The 17,752-nt window shown below is 38.7% G+C and overlaps 1 long non-coding RNA gene across 1 annotated transcript; it reads left to right on the top strand.

The window, feature by feature from the left end:
• Nucleotides 1-7,663: 7,663 nt before the first annotated feature.
• LOC129923035 (uncharacterized) lies at nucleotides 7,664-15,783 on the top strand. Its single transcript, XR_008774956.1, has 3 exons — nucleotides 7,664-8,293; nucleotides 8,724-8,854; nucleotides 13,922-15,783. It is a non-coding gene; the product is annotated as an uncharacterized LOC129923035 (long non-coding RNA).
• The last annotated feature ends 1,969 nt before the right edge of the window (nucleotides 15,784-17,752 follow it).

Genomic DNA, 17,752 nt, shown 5'->3' with positions numbered 1-17,752 from the left:
GCCACACAGACGGACTCAATGACCCCCACCCATTCCTTCTCCTTCAACTCAGAAGAAAACACCGCCAAAGAACACACCTCTGAGGAGACAAGAAAGCCCTGTTGTCATGCTAAAGAACAGGTTCTCTGTGCTCGCTGATGAGAGCATGGAGACTGAGCAGCATGTCAAAACCAATACTCCGGGAGAACCCGGAGACATCATGTCTGACACAGGTTCTCCCCAGAGAACCCAGCCAGACACCCCAACCTCTACTGAGTTAGATATTGACCACCCCCTAAGGGGAAAAATGAAAATAAAGATACCCGAAGTAAAGAAGGAGGAAATAGCCTCCGCTCTAACCGGAGGGATCTCCCCTCATTAGAGAGAAAGACTTCCCGCAAAAGAGGGTTGTCCTCCTCTCCATCTCAACCCAAGACAAAAAATACCAAGGTCACTGAAATAAAGGGAAACTCCTTCGGAGGCCTCCAAATGCATAATAACTCCAATAAGGTTGGTTAGAATAAGCCATGGATTCCTTGATTGTGCAGTAGAACTGAAGAGGCCTCAAAGCCAAATATGAGGAAATACAGCTACTGATGGACTGATGTAGCTGTCTGCTTACAGGAAACATTCCTGAAAGATAACATCAGTTTCCAAAGCTACAGCACTTACAGCAGGACTGTTGAGGATGCGGGGAAAGCATCAGGTGGGGTCTGTATCCTTATGAAGGACAGCGTCCCTCATAAGAGGATAGAGCTACAGACCACACTACAGGCCGTAGCAGCTAGGATAACCCTACACAAGGTTATCACTTGCTGCAACCTGTATCTACCTCCAGGCGTTCCATTGAACCCAACATAGAACCCAATAAAACAACTCCCTCGGCCCTATATAATCCTTGGGGATTTCAATGCCCATAACACTATGTGGGAATCTAACCATACTGACACAAGAGGTCGTATGCTGGAGCATATCTTTCTCCAACATGAGTTATGCATACTTAATGATGCAACACCGATCTACTTGCACCCAGGAACTGGATCTCTCGCGTGCATTTACCTCACCATATGCGTCCCCTGACTTCTGGACGATTTTAAATGGTCAGTTAGAAATGATCTTCGGGGAAGTGATCACTTCCCAATCATCATTGGGACGACCTCAGCGGTGGAAACTGAATAAGGCCGATTGGGAACAATTCCAAAAAAGATGCTCTGAGGATATCACAGAAAATATCCTGGATGAACAGAACCCTTTCTAGCAAGCTATTTGATATTGCCTGGAAAGTTGCCCTACTAACCTCCGCAAACCCAAAACAGCCTAGGAAACCATGGTTTGATACAGCTTGCAAAAGTGCTATTGGCGATAGGAAAAAACAACTGGCTGCATTTATGAATCCTTCCCAGGAAAATCTAAAGCTATTCAGGATAGCTAGAGCGAAAGCTAGACAAACCATACAGTCAGCCAAAAGGAATTCCTGGAGGAATTTTGTTAGCAGTCTGGATGCCAAAACTTCTTCTAGAGCGGTTTGTAAGGTAGTAAGGCGGATCAAAGGGAAAGAATCAAATGCAATAGGGCATTTGAAAAACCAAGGAAGAACTGTTACATCCCCCAGAGATATAGCTGACTGCCTTGCATCCTGAATAGCAGATAAATCATCCATTTCACACTACACGCCAGAGTTCCAAAAAGTCAAAATCAGGGAGGAAAGACACCCCATTGATTTCAGATCAGAGAACAATGAAGATTATAACAAACCGTTCTCACTTGAAGAACTGAGGGACTCACTGGACAAATCACATGACACAGCGCCAGGAGAAGATGAAATCCATTATCAGTTCCTAAAGCATCTTCCCGAACCCTCATTGGCAATCCTGCAAAAAATCTATAACTGTGTATGGCAAACAGGCGCTTTCCCAAACAGCTGGAGGAAAGCCACAGTTATACCGATACCTAAACGGGAAGGGATGGGTCTGACCCAGCTAACTATCGCCCAATAGCCCAATAGCACTAACAAGGTGCATCTGCAAAACCATGGAAAGGATGATAAAAAATAGGTTGATCTGGTACCTTGAAAGAAATAAAATAATCTCTAACTACCAGTGCGGATACCGGCAGGGGCGGACAACAACTGACCACCTGGTAAGGCTGGAAGCATTCATTAGAAATGCATTTCGTAGACGAGAACATCCAGTAGCTGTATTTTTCGACATAGAAATGGCCTATGACACAACCTGGAAACATGGCATTCTACGTGACCTGGAGCTTATGGGGCTTAAAGGACACATTCCCTGCTTTGTGATGGAATTCCTAAAGGACCGGAAATTTCAGGTCCGAGTGGGCAACTCCGCTTCTGACACTTATGACCAGGAAATTGGTGTACCCCAGGGCAGCATTCTCTCAGTAACCCTGTTTAACATAAAAATAAATAGCATTATAAAGGCTCTGCCCCCTGGCATAGAGTACTCTCTGTATGTTGATGATTTTTTCAATTTTACACATGGCAAAGACATGAATACTTCAGAAAGAAAATTACAATTATGTTTAAATAAAATCAAAATTGGGCTAACGATAATGGTTTTAAATTTTCGAACTACAAAAAAGTTAGTATGCTTTTTTTTTAATTTAAGGGGAATCCACCCAGACCCTGAACTATTTATACATAAAAAGAAGTTTCCTGTTGTGAAAACTACAAAATTTTTAGGCCTCACCCTAGATTCCAAATTAATTTTTTTCCCTTAAGGAACTGAAGAAGAAATGCCAAAAGTAATTAAACATACTTAGCAATACGGACTGGGGAGCTAACAGAGATTATTTGCTGCTGCTATATCGGAGTCTAATCCGATCCAAGTTAGACTATGGATCCATAATATATGGATATATATATATATATATATATATATATATATATATATATATATATATATATATATATATATATATATGTGTGTGTGTGTGTGTGAAATAAGCTAGTAAATCTTACCTAAAAATACTGGAGCCCATACAAAATGCTGCTCTGCGTCTCTGTCTCGGCGCGTTTCGTACATCACCTATCCCAAGTCTCCACGTGAAGGCTGAAGAACTCCCCATGGACATAAGAATGGAAAAGCTCGCAATGCAGTATATAGTCAAGCTAAAACCTAATCCCACGGAACCCTGCTTTCGACTCCATATTTAACCCTACAAATGTAGAACTTTACAATCGAAGGCCTAACATCATACAGCCGTTGGGCCTTCGAATGAGAGAATCCATCCAAAATTTAACCCCACCCATTGACCAAGTTTCTAAAATAGAAATCCCACAGAACCCCCCTTGGTTGATGAATTAACCCAAATTAAATTTATCCCTCCTTAATTTCAAAAAAGAAAATATAGACCCAAGCATACTACAAGTCCACTTTAGGGAACTGCAGGAGAGCTACGGAGATTGTGGCACCATTTACACTGACGGATCCAAAATGGATGGAAAGGTCGCGTGTGCCTGCTCCTTTTGGAACAAAACAATCTCCCGTAGACTCCCCGATGGCTGCTCCATCTTTACAAGCGAATTACATGCAATATCGCTTGCACTTATGGCCGTCAAAGCATCAGAAAGGAGAAAATGTATCATATGCTCTGACTCCAAATCTACACTGCAAGCTTTGGGGCGGATGAAGACTGACATTCCATTGGTACATAAGAGCCTAAAGCTTTTGGACCAAATAACAGCTGACCATAGGGATGTCACCTTCATCTAGATCCCCTCCCATGTGGGCATAGTGGGAAACGAAACGTCAGAAAGAAAAGCGAAGACAGCCCTAAATCAAGCGGTGTCAGGAACCCAAATTCCCTGCTCGGACCTGAGACAATGTATTGCCTCTGCCACCTATCGAGAGTGGCAGGATCGGTGGGAGGCTGAAGCCCACAACAAACTCAGACAGATCGAGGCGGATGTCAGGTGTTAAGTGTCTAAGGGTCTGACAAGGCGTGGTAGCACGACCATGTCCAGACTTAGGATTGGACACACCTACATCACGCACTTCTTTGTGCTGAAGAGAGAGGAGCCATCACTTTGTGAGTACTGTGACTCTCGCCTCACCATGGAACATATCCTCATTGATTGCCGCAGATACTAGGATATTAGGAAAAAGTTTTTTTTAGAGCGCACAGCTTAAAAACACTGTTCGATAGTGTCCACCCTGGGAAGGTACTGGGCTTTGTCTAGGAGGTGGAGTTGTCTACGAAGATTTGATTTGTGAAATTGTGAACATATAATATTTACAACAGATTTTTACTAAACTATTAAATTTTCACTACCTTTGCTATTTTAACTGTGTATAGACCTCGTTTTTAATAACCTAACTAAATAAAATTTAGCTCTTGTGGTATGAAGGGAGAGTGACCTTACGGGCACGACATGGCCTAAAGTGTGCCGATGTGCCAAAAAAACTCAAAACTCAAACACAAGAGAAATTAATGTAATTTTCTCTCGTTCTCGCGAATGTCGTCTATGACTCACTGTTCTCTTCAGGCGAGTCCATACTGTATGCAGGCCTTGGAGAAAAGAAAGGGCTTTAAAGGCTGGAGTTCTTCCTACGTGTATGTCACCACTCTTACGATAGTGGTTCTAACTTTTGTTTTTGTTCTCAATCTGACAACATCCAATAGTCTGACATTCAATTAGAAACCAGGTTGAAAACTTCAGACTCGGTGGATTTTCAAACTTCATTACATAATTTACTTCAACAATTTTAGCTTTATTTATCTTAGGCAATATATTCATGCTTTAGTTGACTAGTTTATAGGTTCAAATTTAAAAAAAAGAAAGGTGTTTGCTTTGATGGCGTGATAATGTCACTCCAGAAATGATTACTTTTATATGTAGTAAAGCCAGCAAACTATTTGGCTAGCAGCTAAGAAGAACCTAGATCTTCTAGATCAACTAAAATATTAAGAGCAGCCTTCGAGCTGGATAAAAGTCTCAAACTCCGACGAAGGTGCACAACTTACACAGAGAAATACGCCTTCCAATGGGGGCACGGATGGAATAGGTCTGACGTCTTTCTCCGCTTGGGTGACCGTGAGATCTACATTTTATAGCTGTGCATTAAAACCGTTTTTTTTTAATTAAAAGGTTGGTTGTTTTTTTTAAGAGCTACTTTTTTTTTGTTTTAAGCATCTCTTTAAAAACAAAACAACCTTGCCTGAGTTTTTTTTTTTAGTGTTTATTTTTTCTGTTGTTTTATCATTTTGCTTTTTTTCATGTTTTAATGGGGCAGCAGAAAGTAGAAAAGTTTGTGTGGTCAGTTTGTCTGTCACGTTTAGATCTCAAAAAAACTAGAAAACAAATTAAAATCCAATTTGATATTTTACAGATTGATAAATTTAAGTCGAAAGGCTACTCTTTATCTTTTAAAAGCAAACCTATTTTTTAAATTAATTATGCAAGCTTTTTTATTTCATAAAAATACTTTAAAGATGATACACAAAAGTAAGGGAGGTAATGCAGGATATGACTAATAACCATTTATCATTGAAATATTTAAACGTACATTTTTATTATTTAAAAAAAGTGAAGTACTTCTTTCAAACCTTTCAATCTATGAGTCAGATGATCTAAAGGTCAACTGTCATCGTGTCATGTGGCCAGCACAACGACCAACCAGCTTTACTCTCTAACCATTTGAGTTAGCTGGCTCTCAAACTACTTCAAAGGTTCTAAAATACTTTATGGCCGGAGACCTTTTTGATTTTAGCCTCCTTTGCATCGACCTCTTCCACTATTGAACCCTAACCCGAAACTCTCCTATTTTAAAGCTCCCTAACATAATCTTGGATTAGGATTGTTACGTCGCATTATAATGGCCCGCTTATATCGAACACACTGACACAAACTTCTAACGGCCCGTTTATATCGAACACACTGACACAAACTTCTAACGGCCCGCTTATATCGAACACACTGACACAAACTTCTAACGGCCCGCTTATATCGAACACACTGACACAAACTTCTAACGGCCCGCTTATATCGAACACACTGACACAAACTTCTAACGGCCCGCTTATATCGAACACACTGACACAAACATCTAACGGCCCGCTTATATCGAACACACTGACACAAACTTCTAACGGCTCGCTTATATCGAACACACTGACACAAACTTCTAACGGCTCGCTTATATCGAACACACTGACACAAACTACTGTCCCTAGAATTCTATCATCTCTTTTATCCCCCTCCCCCCGGGTCATATCTCCTAGAAAAATAATTCTACATATTTTTCAAGCTCTTTGTTGCCTTTGGTATGAGCCTTTTTTTTTAATTCCTCTTGTCAGCTTGCAAATTCTACAGCGGAAAATATACATGACATAAGGTCAGAAGCAAAAACAAAAACCTAGGTGCGTGCACACGGATCTCAAAAACGGCTCCAAAATTTGTACTAGACATTCGGAAGTTTATGTATATCTTTGGGAAAAGAGTTATTAGCTTATTAGCCACACTGGTAAAACTATGGTTTGATCATTGATACCTTTTCAAGATCTTGATAGTCTTTATCTTGCAAACAAGTATGTCAGCGGGTATTCTCGAGTGTATTCTTTATTTGAAGGCCCCCTTGTAACTAGATTTAATCACATTTTAATTTGCGATCTTTGAGTCATCGTCCACACGCCCCAGCCATGGCGAGTCCAAGAGAGTGGTTCTTCGTGTTCAGGCCAATAATAGTCACTAGCCATTGAGCTGTCATGTTTGATTGCCTGCAATGACTTACATGTAGTTACGTGCTTAGAACACACTCATACCTTTATCTACTTGTAGAAACTCTCACAGAGTCCACGCTGGTCGTATTCAGACAGGCGACAAAGACCTCCTGAGTTTTAGATGTAAGTCATTGCTGGCAATCATACTTTCAATAGACGTTTCTTTTTGAAGGGAGATAGGATTTTGACCGCCGGTAGTTTGAAGTCCATATTTTCTGATATTTGTGCTGAAAATTTCTAGACATGCCTTTTTATCTGCATTGCGGACCAATGAAAACACAAACTCTTTTGTAACTTTTTAATAAATTTATGTTTCTGTTTTTGAAGTAAATATTTTTTTTTAGAATTTAATCATCAGCCATATTGACAACAAGAGAGATTTGCTCAGTGTAAATAAGGAGAGCGAATGTATTCTCATAGAGAAATGTGTGACACTCATGTGTGGGAGAGGAAGTGCTGTATGTTGGACACATTACAGATAAAGCAGAATCGATGTCTTCGGGCTAGCATTATAGTAAATAAGATTTTTTAAAAAGGTTTTGAGAAAGTTCACTCCCATATTTTACAAAATTCTATGTACGGAAATAATTTGAAAGGTTGCCATCGTAACTCGACCTTATAGTCTTTTATGAAGCTTCTTGAGAATGGCTTGGAATCTTGGAGGGAATCCGTACTAAGACAACCCTCTCCACAAATCTACGCGACTCCTTGTCTCTTAGACCTTAGTTCGTAAAAGACAGCGCATAGAATATTTATCTTGCTTCAAAATGTATGTTCGATGTGCCTCTCTGAAACTGACTTGAAGATAGCCCACTGGATATAGAGGTGGTCCCCTGATGAAAGAAGATTCTGACAAAACATTTTCCAGTTACTAATGCAAGAATTATTTAACAGTAATTGGAGAAATCAGCTTGTCCACATTTTGTAACAAAAGTATGTTGAAGGCACCATGAACCCCGAGAAATTGAAAGAAAAATCTATCAATTCAGTTTTCTATTAGGTTCTATTGAAATGTGTTTTCATATCTGTACTGAGCCATGGTTCTATTTTTACTGCTGATTTCATAAGTAGGACCCGGATGAATAGTGAAGGTCTGTGTATAGTGTCTGTGAAATACTAATCCTAGGAAGTCTCGGCTCTATATATGCAGTAACATTGAGGTATTATAAGTATAATAAACAAATGCTTTCACCAACTATATGTTCTATTCACTTATAATGACTCTATTTTGTTATAATGTACGTTAACAACGAAATGGATAAAGTACAGTTCAGACGCAGTCTAGGTACGCTAAGTATTTTTGGACAGTCATATCCATATCAGACATTTCAATTGAATCTCATCAGTATACATCATTCTTTTAAATGCCTAAGTTTTTGAGTTACAAAAACAAAAAAAAAATACTTCAATTGAGACAGATGTACGTATTCATTCAGTGTTCTAGACTAGTTGATGAGATGAAGAGATTAGGTTTAGAGACACGAGCTTGGAATACATTCTTTTCAAGGACAGATTGGGATGAAAAGCTTTTCTGGATTTCAATACAAAATACAACAAACAATTGAATTATAAGGTAATAATCACAGTTTACATTGACTTAATTAATATGTTGAAATAGAAAACTATTAAATTAATATACATCTATATAGATTGAGAGAGAGAGAGAGAGAGAGAGAGAGAGATGTGTGTGTGTCTGGTCTCAAAATACAACCTTAACTTTTAGAACTTCATCTGAAGTGGATGCGTTTAAACTTTGTCCGTCTTTCTGCTTGCCCCCATGTAGGCCTGCTTTGTCCTCCCAACTGAGTCTTGAACTGCTTAGTGTCAGCCTGACATCATTGGAGTGTGTGCGCGTGATTGCATTGAGTGATGAGTTCTGATGTAATAATGAGTACGTCGTGGCAGACAAGAAATAGGGACAAAGTCGAAGTGTCTTTATTGTCATTAGGTAGTGAGTTTACATACCTCAACATCTTGTTATTACACTTGTTTTTCTACTTTAGAAAAGAAAACTGTATAGAATGAATTGTGTTCATATAGTTGCACCTACATAGTCTTGGTTGGACTAACTGTCTGGAGCTGCAACCAAACATTTTCTTGGACTAGCTGTCTGGAGCGACAAACCTGAACATCAGTATGTATATCTCCTTGCCCTTTTTAGATCATGATTTAAAAAATAAGGGGGCAGGATAAAATCAGAAACGAAAAAGTCCTGAAAATTGCCAGGATATCCGCATTGGTATGACTAGTAGATGTCTTGGCTGGCTTGAACCTGTACAACGAATGCGACGAGAGGTTGACGGACGCAGTGTCTTCGATTCCCAAGGTTAAGGTTGAGTGCAGTATTTCACGTGCCACACAACTCAGCCTTGACCTATTTTTTTTGGCACATCTATCGCTCTCCGGGGGTCTATTTAACTTTTCTTTTCGCTGTCTCCGCCTGTCTTCGGTAAGAGCTTTCTTTGAGACTCAACAGTGTGTTCGAAACCTTCTAAGAGTTCTTCAGCTGTCTCTTCTCTGCTTCCAGCTGCATGCCGCTGAGGGCATAATGCCACCTGAGTTGATCTTTATAGCGCTTCCAGTGGTGGGGGCTCTTATATACATGTTTTTATAGATGTTTATATAGATGTTTATATCTTGTGAGATAGATGTATGTGATTATCAAATGTTTGTATTACCAATTTATTCAGTTCTTCCTAATTCGAATTCTATGTTTACTTCTGTTGATCCTTTCGGTGGCTGCAAGTTTGTGTAAAACAAATTCTGTTTTAATCTTTCTTGTGTTTATCAAACCTTTTTTTTAAAACTCTGTACACTAACAAGGATGTCAAGAAAATCTTTGGTCTAAATTAACAAGGGACGTATTTTCTTGGTGTCTCACTATTCTATTGTAAAATAGTCTCATATAAAACAACAACTATATGAACACATTACAGATCGAAATGACAAGTATTGAGATATTTCGAACAATGTGATTGTTGTATTTTTTGCAAAGTTTATATCAACTCTTTCTGTCTGTCTGTCTGGGTGAAATCTTGTACACGTTATTCCTCCCACTTTCCATTCTCTGATCAAGTTAAAATTTTGCCCATTATTTAATATCGACGACCACACATTAACCAATAAAAAAAATTCGCTAAATTAGTTGTAATGAATTAATTTTGTTTTATATATAAAGTGTACTTAGCTGAGGGGAGATTAGTCTTGTATAGTGGATTAGGTCATTCGCTAAAAATTTTAAGTCAACAATAGACTATAAAATCTTCTATTTTTATAAGTACTTGAATATCTCAGTGGCTAACACATCGGCTTTCCATTATGGACGCTCGAGGCCTCGAGTTCGAATTGAGACTCAAACAACTTAAAAAAAAAAACTTTTGAAAGGGCAGCACGGAAACTTTGTCCCAGTTACCCCCCCCCCCCTTCCCTCCCCAGACCCACAAAGGTGATTGGACCAGAGCGCACTGAGAATGTCATAATCATAAAAGTTGCACTAAACAAAAAAGTTAATAAAATGTTTCCAATCACACAAAATTATTATTGTTTAAAAATTGAAAATTAATTACATGATTAATTTAAAATAAATAATGCAATTTCACTTACTATAAGCTTTATTTTGAACAAATATTTTTGTAGATTTTACTTTTTTTTTTTTACTTCTACGAGTTTTGTCAGTGACAAAAGGTAAAAGCCATTTTGAAGTAATGGCCGAGTGATTCTTAATAAACTCAGAAACACAAAAGTCATGCCTCGTTAGCAACATTACTTTCTAATTATCAGTTGTAATCATCAGTCCGTTATTATAGAGTTATATATATATATGCAGTAGAATGCAGCGTAATATACAATAATTTGCGTGCAATTAAGTAGTTATGTTTTATAGTTTTATTTTAGGTGAAGTATAGCTGTTTTGTTTTATAGGCCTACCAGTCTATATATATGTCAAGCTTTCCCTAAGAACAGCATTGCTTGCGTTCTCTCCTGAAGTAATTTACAGTGCTTCCTATTTAGAGGTTACAGCATTTCATTTTATCTGCTTCAAGATCTAAAACTTGAAAACTGATAGATATCAAACTCATAGGCGGCCCCTGTATATCCGTTGTGTGGTAAGGCTTTGCAGCTCAAAAGACAGTTTTCGATATTTCAACAAACATGAAGTTCAAATTCTATTACAATAGTAACCTATTATAGAAGTCATTATTATCATATAGAACTAATTAACAAATCAATAATTTAGTGCTCCATATAAGACACTAACACTTAGATCTTACGCCCCCTTCCCCATCGTCTGTTATTGAAGCTAAGCGTAAGATGTGCTGAACTACTGCGATACCTCTTAGTAACAAGAGAGTCTGAACAAATAGTTTTAAAAGCTGCTATCTCACTCCTCAAGAGTGGGGAAGTATTAACAGCTCAGGGCAGGATACCTTGCAACAGTTGGCCCATGTTTATAACATCCTGACACAGTTTTTACTAAGTCTTGAAGTCAATAGGCAACCAGCACAACAATAACGTAGAACAAATGTCCATGCAGTGGTGGGACATTTCAAAAGGCATGGGGAAAAAAAAGTTATCAGGTCACATGAAACACGTCTCTGACTTAAGACGCCAGGTCAAGTCTAGTTCTAGCTAATAGCTTTATCTCTTTGTCAACCGGTTGTGTCTGTGAACAATGTTTTATTTGCGCTAGAGTCAAATGGGACATAGTTAGTAGGGGTGAATATGGGAGGTTTAAGAGAAAATCTAAGCGCGAGACATAAAAGTCTATGGAATGTATCAGTCTGCAAGGACACAAATTGAGACCTGTATATAAGGATATTTTAAAAAATGGCGTTCGATAAATAATTAAAAAAAAAAAATAAAAAAATAAACATAAAAGGAATTTAACTTGTTATTAAAAATATCCTTTCAGCGAAGAGCTTAGAGAATTTCCATTTCCATCGGTTTGTGCCCGGATAGTTTGGCCGAACATTCTATAGTGTAGTAAATCTAAGGGCACAATCGAAGGTCTTCACTTTACACCGTGTAGGCAAAATGGCCGTAACGGCGCTTTGAAATAGTCATTTCCTGTCCCACAGAAATCCAGAGTCCAAGCATGACTGGTTAGTCCAACTGACTAAATGTTTAATGTTTATAATACATTGCTCGAGAGAGTTGTGTTTTGAGTTGATGTTACATAGGCCACACCCATTCTGCTTTATATTGTACAAACGGCTAAATTTGTTATGAACAACTTATTCATTGGATCTGAAACAAAATATTTGTAGTCTACAAAGATCACACGACTAAGAAAAATGTCTTGATCAAGATCAGCGTTGAAAAAAGATAGATTTGGTATCTTTAACTCTAAATCCATGTCTGTCTCGTACATAGTTATATATACAAACTTTAACAATGACTCTTTCTGATGTCAACAATTAGTCCATTAGACCAACGGGGGGGGGGGAATATCTATGAGTATATAAGAAGGGGAGGGGTAAGAGAAACTAAGGAGATGCGAGACAAGCTGGGGCATCAAACAAGCATTTTAAGTTTGGCACAGCAAAGTCCCCGTGGGCCCACACCAGTAGATTAAATGTAATTAAAACCAATATGAGTCATCCTGTATGGTTCAGTACATTTACGTAAAATCATGCAGATCCACGTGATACTGTGTTCAATGTCATAATGACTTCTAAATAGCAATGCATGAATTCGATACATTTAACTCTCATTTCTTTTTCAAGGGGAATCGCACTTCTAGGGTCGTCATGGGCGCAATGAATTTCTTTGCGGCTTGGTCGCTACACTGATGCATTACATAACAGTTTGATTTTTGGAGGATCGAAAAAATGGCGGGGGGAGTGAGGGTTGATTTTTCCCTCCCACACTCGTCCAATGTTTAAAGGTCAGAGCTAGGGGCACACTTTCTATGTCCACAATGGAATCTCAATCATTCCTTGGTCCAGTAGACTTGGAAACTAGTTTAATTTAGACCCCCTCCATCTCTCACAATACAAACACAATAGTGGGTGGAGCTGATTTAGATTTGTAAATAGAGAAAAAGGGTCAAAGCTCTTTTCCAGTTGTCCTCCCCTTCACCCCTCCTTTTCTTCCGTGCATCAAAAGAAGTTCTACTAATGGTATAGACCCCACCCTTGGCAGTAAGAAAGGGGCATTATAAAGTAATCATGCAGTCTCTTTTTTATTCTCTAAAACTGAAGTCAAATTTTATTTGCTATAAGTTTGAATTTTTACAAGAAAAATGTGAGTTGAACAAATACGACCTGAGCTCAAATCTTGCACTGTTTTTACAAAGCTTATAAACATTCTGTCTAGTAAAAGGTTTGTAAGCGTTATTTTGCACAATTATTTATTTTACCTGAGAAAACAAGAAGCTTTTACAAAATTAACCAATTAGTTAACTAATTATTAGCAATTAATTATTTTGTTTGGTATCAAACAAGAGAAAGAAATTGTACGTCACTGATATGGGTGTATACGTTGAATTAGTCCTCTTTATACTCTGTAGAGAGAAATAGATCGCCGAATTAAGGTTTCAAGCTAACAGTAGATAACTATAAAATCTTCTATTTTCATAAGCGGTTAGCTGGCACAGTGGTTAGTGTATTGGCTTGGTGTATTGGTCATGTCTTTCAACTTTTTTTTACAATAAATGCATTTGAAAAGCAATCACGGCAACATTCATATAGATACCCTTCTTTCTCTCCCCCTTTTCCTAACTGTCTCAGAAAAGTGATAGGATCATAGCGTATTGAGAAAGTTAAAAGCATAACATTGCGCTAAATGCAAACAATAGGTAAAAATATTTCTAATCGCACATATTTATTATTGTTAATCTAGATCTATGACAAATTTAATTACATTGAATGACTTAACCAAACTAATTGACACAACTAGAGGCTTAATATAAAGATTTTGATTAAAGTATTTTTAAAAATGTTCTTGTTTGCCTTTCTCGTTCGGTGAAAAACAAATGTATAAACAAATGTACGCATTCGAACACACGCCAATAAAGATAAAGGTGCATACAAAAAAATGTCAATTGCAACTTTGCACAGTCAAAAAAGTTCCAATTAGTCAATTAATTAGTGGTTCTTAATTCAATGTGCTTATCAACTAAATGATCTTTATAACACATTTTAAAGCAACTCGGAATTTCCTATATATGAGACCAACTGAATCAATGTATCTCTCACAGGCATACAGGAGACAAACTGAATCTCTCACAGACATACAGGAGACTAACTCACAGCAAATGGTTTCCGTAAAAGACAGCTGGAGAGTTCAAAGACCATGGAACCAAAGACAGCCAACAAAATACAGCCAAAAGAGAATGTAATTATACTCTCTGCAGACAATAGCTTTTTCTGCGTGTTAATAACAAAATATATATGACATGTGGTTCAACGTACACGCATAAAGGTTTTACAATCTCCTTCAACGGCAAATAAAGGCAAAAAATCCTTTCTCATATATTTATATATATATATATATATATATATATATATATATATATATATATATATATATATATGTAGAGATAGATAGATAGATTAATAGATATAGTAGATAGATAGATAGATAGATAAAGATAGATGGATAGATAGATAGATAGATAGATAGATAGATAGATAGATAGATAGATAGATAGATAGATAGATAGATAGATAGATAGATAGATATAGATAGATAGATAGATAGATAAATATGGATGGATAGAAAGATATAGATAGATAGATAGATAGATAGATAGATAGATAGATAGATAGATAGATAGATAGATAGATAGATAGATAGATAGATAGATAGATAGATAGATAGATATAGATAGATAGACAGATTGACAGATAGATAGAGATAGCTCGATAGATAGATAGACAGACAGACAGATAGATAGATAGATAGATAGATAGATAGATAGATAGATAGATAGATAGATAGATAGATAGATAGATAGATAGACAGACAGACAGACAGACAGACAGACAGACAGACAGACAGTCAGATAGATAGATAGATAGATAGATAGATAGGTAGATAGATAGATTAGATAGATAGATCCATTATCCATTCCAAAACAGTCCTCTCTCCACATCTCAAAAGTTCTGTACCTGATTTAGTTTTGCCCACTACCCACTACCCACCACCCACCACCAATTGAATTACATTTTAATTAAAAAGCTTTCGACTGAAATCATTAAAGTAAGATTTTTTAACATCTGTTCGGTATTGACAAAGGGAAATACATGCTACTTATTATTATGTGGCTGCATATATGGAGTTATTCTCCTTTTTACGTTTTGTACACGTTATTTCTCCCACTGCCGATTCAATGATCAAGTTGAAATTTTTCAGAATTATTTATTGTCGATGACAATACATGAATCAATAAAAACGTTAATCAATTACTGGTAGTTAATTTTTTTTTATATAGAAAATGGAGCTTATTACTATGCTATAAACTAAGAATGCCGACTTATTTGTTTCATAATGCCGTTATATATGTTGTTGTTTTTTAAACAAGGAGAAAGTTTCTCCTTCTCTCAACAAATGTCTATGTATGGGTGTATGCGGTATCTAGGAGGGGTAGCACCTCTAGTGGACAGGCAGTCGTACCCTCTTTTTGAGGGTAGCTTGGCTCACTCTTGGTCCCCACTTGGTACCCAACTCTCACCTGTGGCTCCCAGAAGCTGTAGCATGCGCAGCGGCCACACCCCGGAAACGGCTTTGACTGGCCGGCTAAACCAGGTAGAAGGTATCTGACGTGTCCATGGCACTCAGTACACTGAGGTTCTGTCAAACCTAGCATGTGAAGTCTGGATTTGGCGGCCTGTGCGTAGCGTCACAAAACTAGTCTAATCGGACAGAATGGCAAGTACCAGCACAGTGCTGTGGAGTACTCAAGAGCAGGACAAGACACAAAGAAAGTCTCTGGTCATCCACTGCACCCAAACTTGTCTCCGGACGTCTTGACCAAATCTTGCTTCCGGAAAAGGACGGGCTTTAGGGCGAGAGAGTGAGGTCGACATGTTGCGCGAATCCTCCTCACTTTAATCCAAATTCCAGTCACTTGTCATCCCCCCCCCCCCAACACAACCAAACCAAAGTCCTGTGGCGACAGGCAAGCACTTTGAAAAAGGTTCTCAATACTCCTTCCATCATAAATGAAGCGGCCATAGACAGGCTACAGCAAGTACCAATAAATGAAAAAATGGATGACCCCCCTACGCTAAAGGAAACCGATCTTGCCATTCAACAGCTCGCAAGCGGAAAAGCCCCAGGAGCTGACTCCATTCCCGCAGAGGTCTACAAAAAAGGTGGATTAGCCCTGATTGAAAGACTTCATAAGCTCTTCTTAATTATGTGGGAAAAAGAGTCAATACCCCAAGACTTTAAAGATGCCACAATTGTTCATTTATACAAGCGAAAAGGAAACCTCCAGATCTGCGACAACCACAGAGGAATATCTCTTCTCTCTATTGCTGGGAAAATCCTTGCACGCATCCTACTAAATCGGCTCATGCAACACATAGAATATGGTCTACTACCAGAAAGCCAGTGCGGCTTCAGAAAAGAGCGTGGAACCATTGACATGATCTTTGCAGCAAGGCAGCTGCAGGAAAAATGCCAAGAACAAAATGCTGACCAGAGCATCGTCAGTGACTTCTCAAGAGCATGCTCAGACTTTGGCCTTACCATCAATACAAACAAGACTGAAGTCTTATATCTACCTGCTCCTGGGAAAGCCTACTCGGATCCAAGCATTACTATAAATGGACAGGATATAAACGCTGTGGACAAATTCACATATCTTGGCAGCACACTCTCCAGAAATGGAAAAATCGATAATGAAATTGACCTGCGTATCGCCAAGGCCAGTGCATCCTATGGCAGACTGTCTACAAATGTCTGGAACAGACGTGGTATCACCACAAACACCAAGCTAGGGGTCTATAGAGCCGCCAACCTCCCTATATTGCTCTATGCCTCAGAAACATGGACAGTGTACAGTAAACATGCAAAGAAACTAAACCACTTCCACATGACATGTCTGAGAAAAATACTAAATGTCAAATGGCAAGACAAAATACCAGATACAGAAGTCCTTCGAAGAGCGTGTCTGCAAAGCATCCACACAATCCTGATGCAGTCCCAGCTGCGATGGGCAGGTCAGGTCTACAGAATGGAAGACCACCGCATCCCTAAACGACTCTTGTATGGCCAACTAAGCGAAGGAAAGGTGGGCAAAGAAAGCGCTTCAGGGACACCCTCAAAGCTTCTCTGAAGGCGTTCAGTATAGACCCAGGCACCTGGGAGACAGAGGCACATGACAGAGCATCATGGCGTCGCGCTGTGAAAACTGGCGCACAGGTTGCTGAGGAAAAAAGAACAACGCTGGCAGAAGAAAAACGCCAGAAAAGAAAAGCAAGACAAACGACACTAGCTCCAGCTGGAATAACCTGCCCAGTGTGCGGCCGAGCATTCCGGGCTCACATAGGTCTCACCAGCCACATGAGGAGGCATAAAACCCCATTGCAAAGCCCTCAGTCCCCTGGATGACAAAGTGGTCATCATCGAACCACGATGGACGAACTATCTATATATATATATATGTTTGTAACGCAATGCTTCTCACAACACGAGAGTATGGCTCTATAACGCAATGCTTCTCACAACTCGTGTGTATGGCTCTGTAACGCAATGTTTCTCACAACACGAGAGTATGGCTCTGTAACGCAATGTTTCTCACAACACGAGTGTATGGCTCTGTAACGCAATGTTTCTCACAACACGTGTGTATGGCTCTGTAACGCAATGTTTCTCACAACACGTGTGTATGACACTGTAACGCAATGTTTCTCACAACACGAGTGTATGGCTCTGAGACTCTATTCTATTTGTCTATACTCTACGCTTCCATTAAAGTTACATACACTCCATAATGGGCATACGCTGGCAAGGCTTCCTAAAAAATAACTATGTACTTCTGGACAGTGTAGAGCTACTGCTTACTTAATGTTGCAAAGAT

This window comes from Biomphalaria glabrata, chromosome 15 (genome assembly GCF_947242115.1).
Source record: "Biomphalaria glabrata chromosome 15, xgBioGlab47.1, whole genome shotgun sequence".
In the NCBI taxonomy this organism is placed as follows: Eukaryota; Metazoa; Mollusca; class Gastropoda; family Planorbidae; genus Biomphalaria; species Biomphalaria glabrata.
The sequence above is the reverse complement of the archived record's forward strand: the minus strand, read 5'-3'. Positions and strand labels throughout refer to the sequence as shown.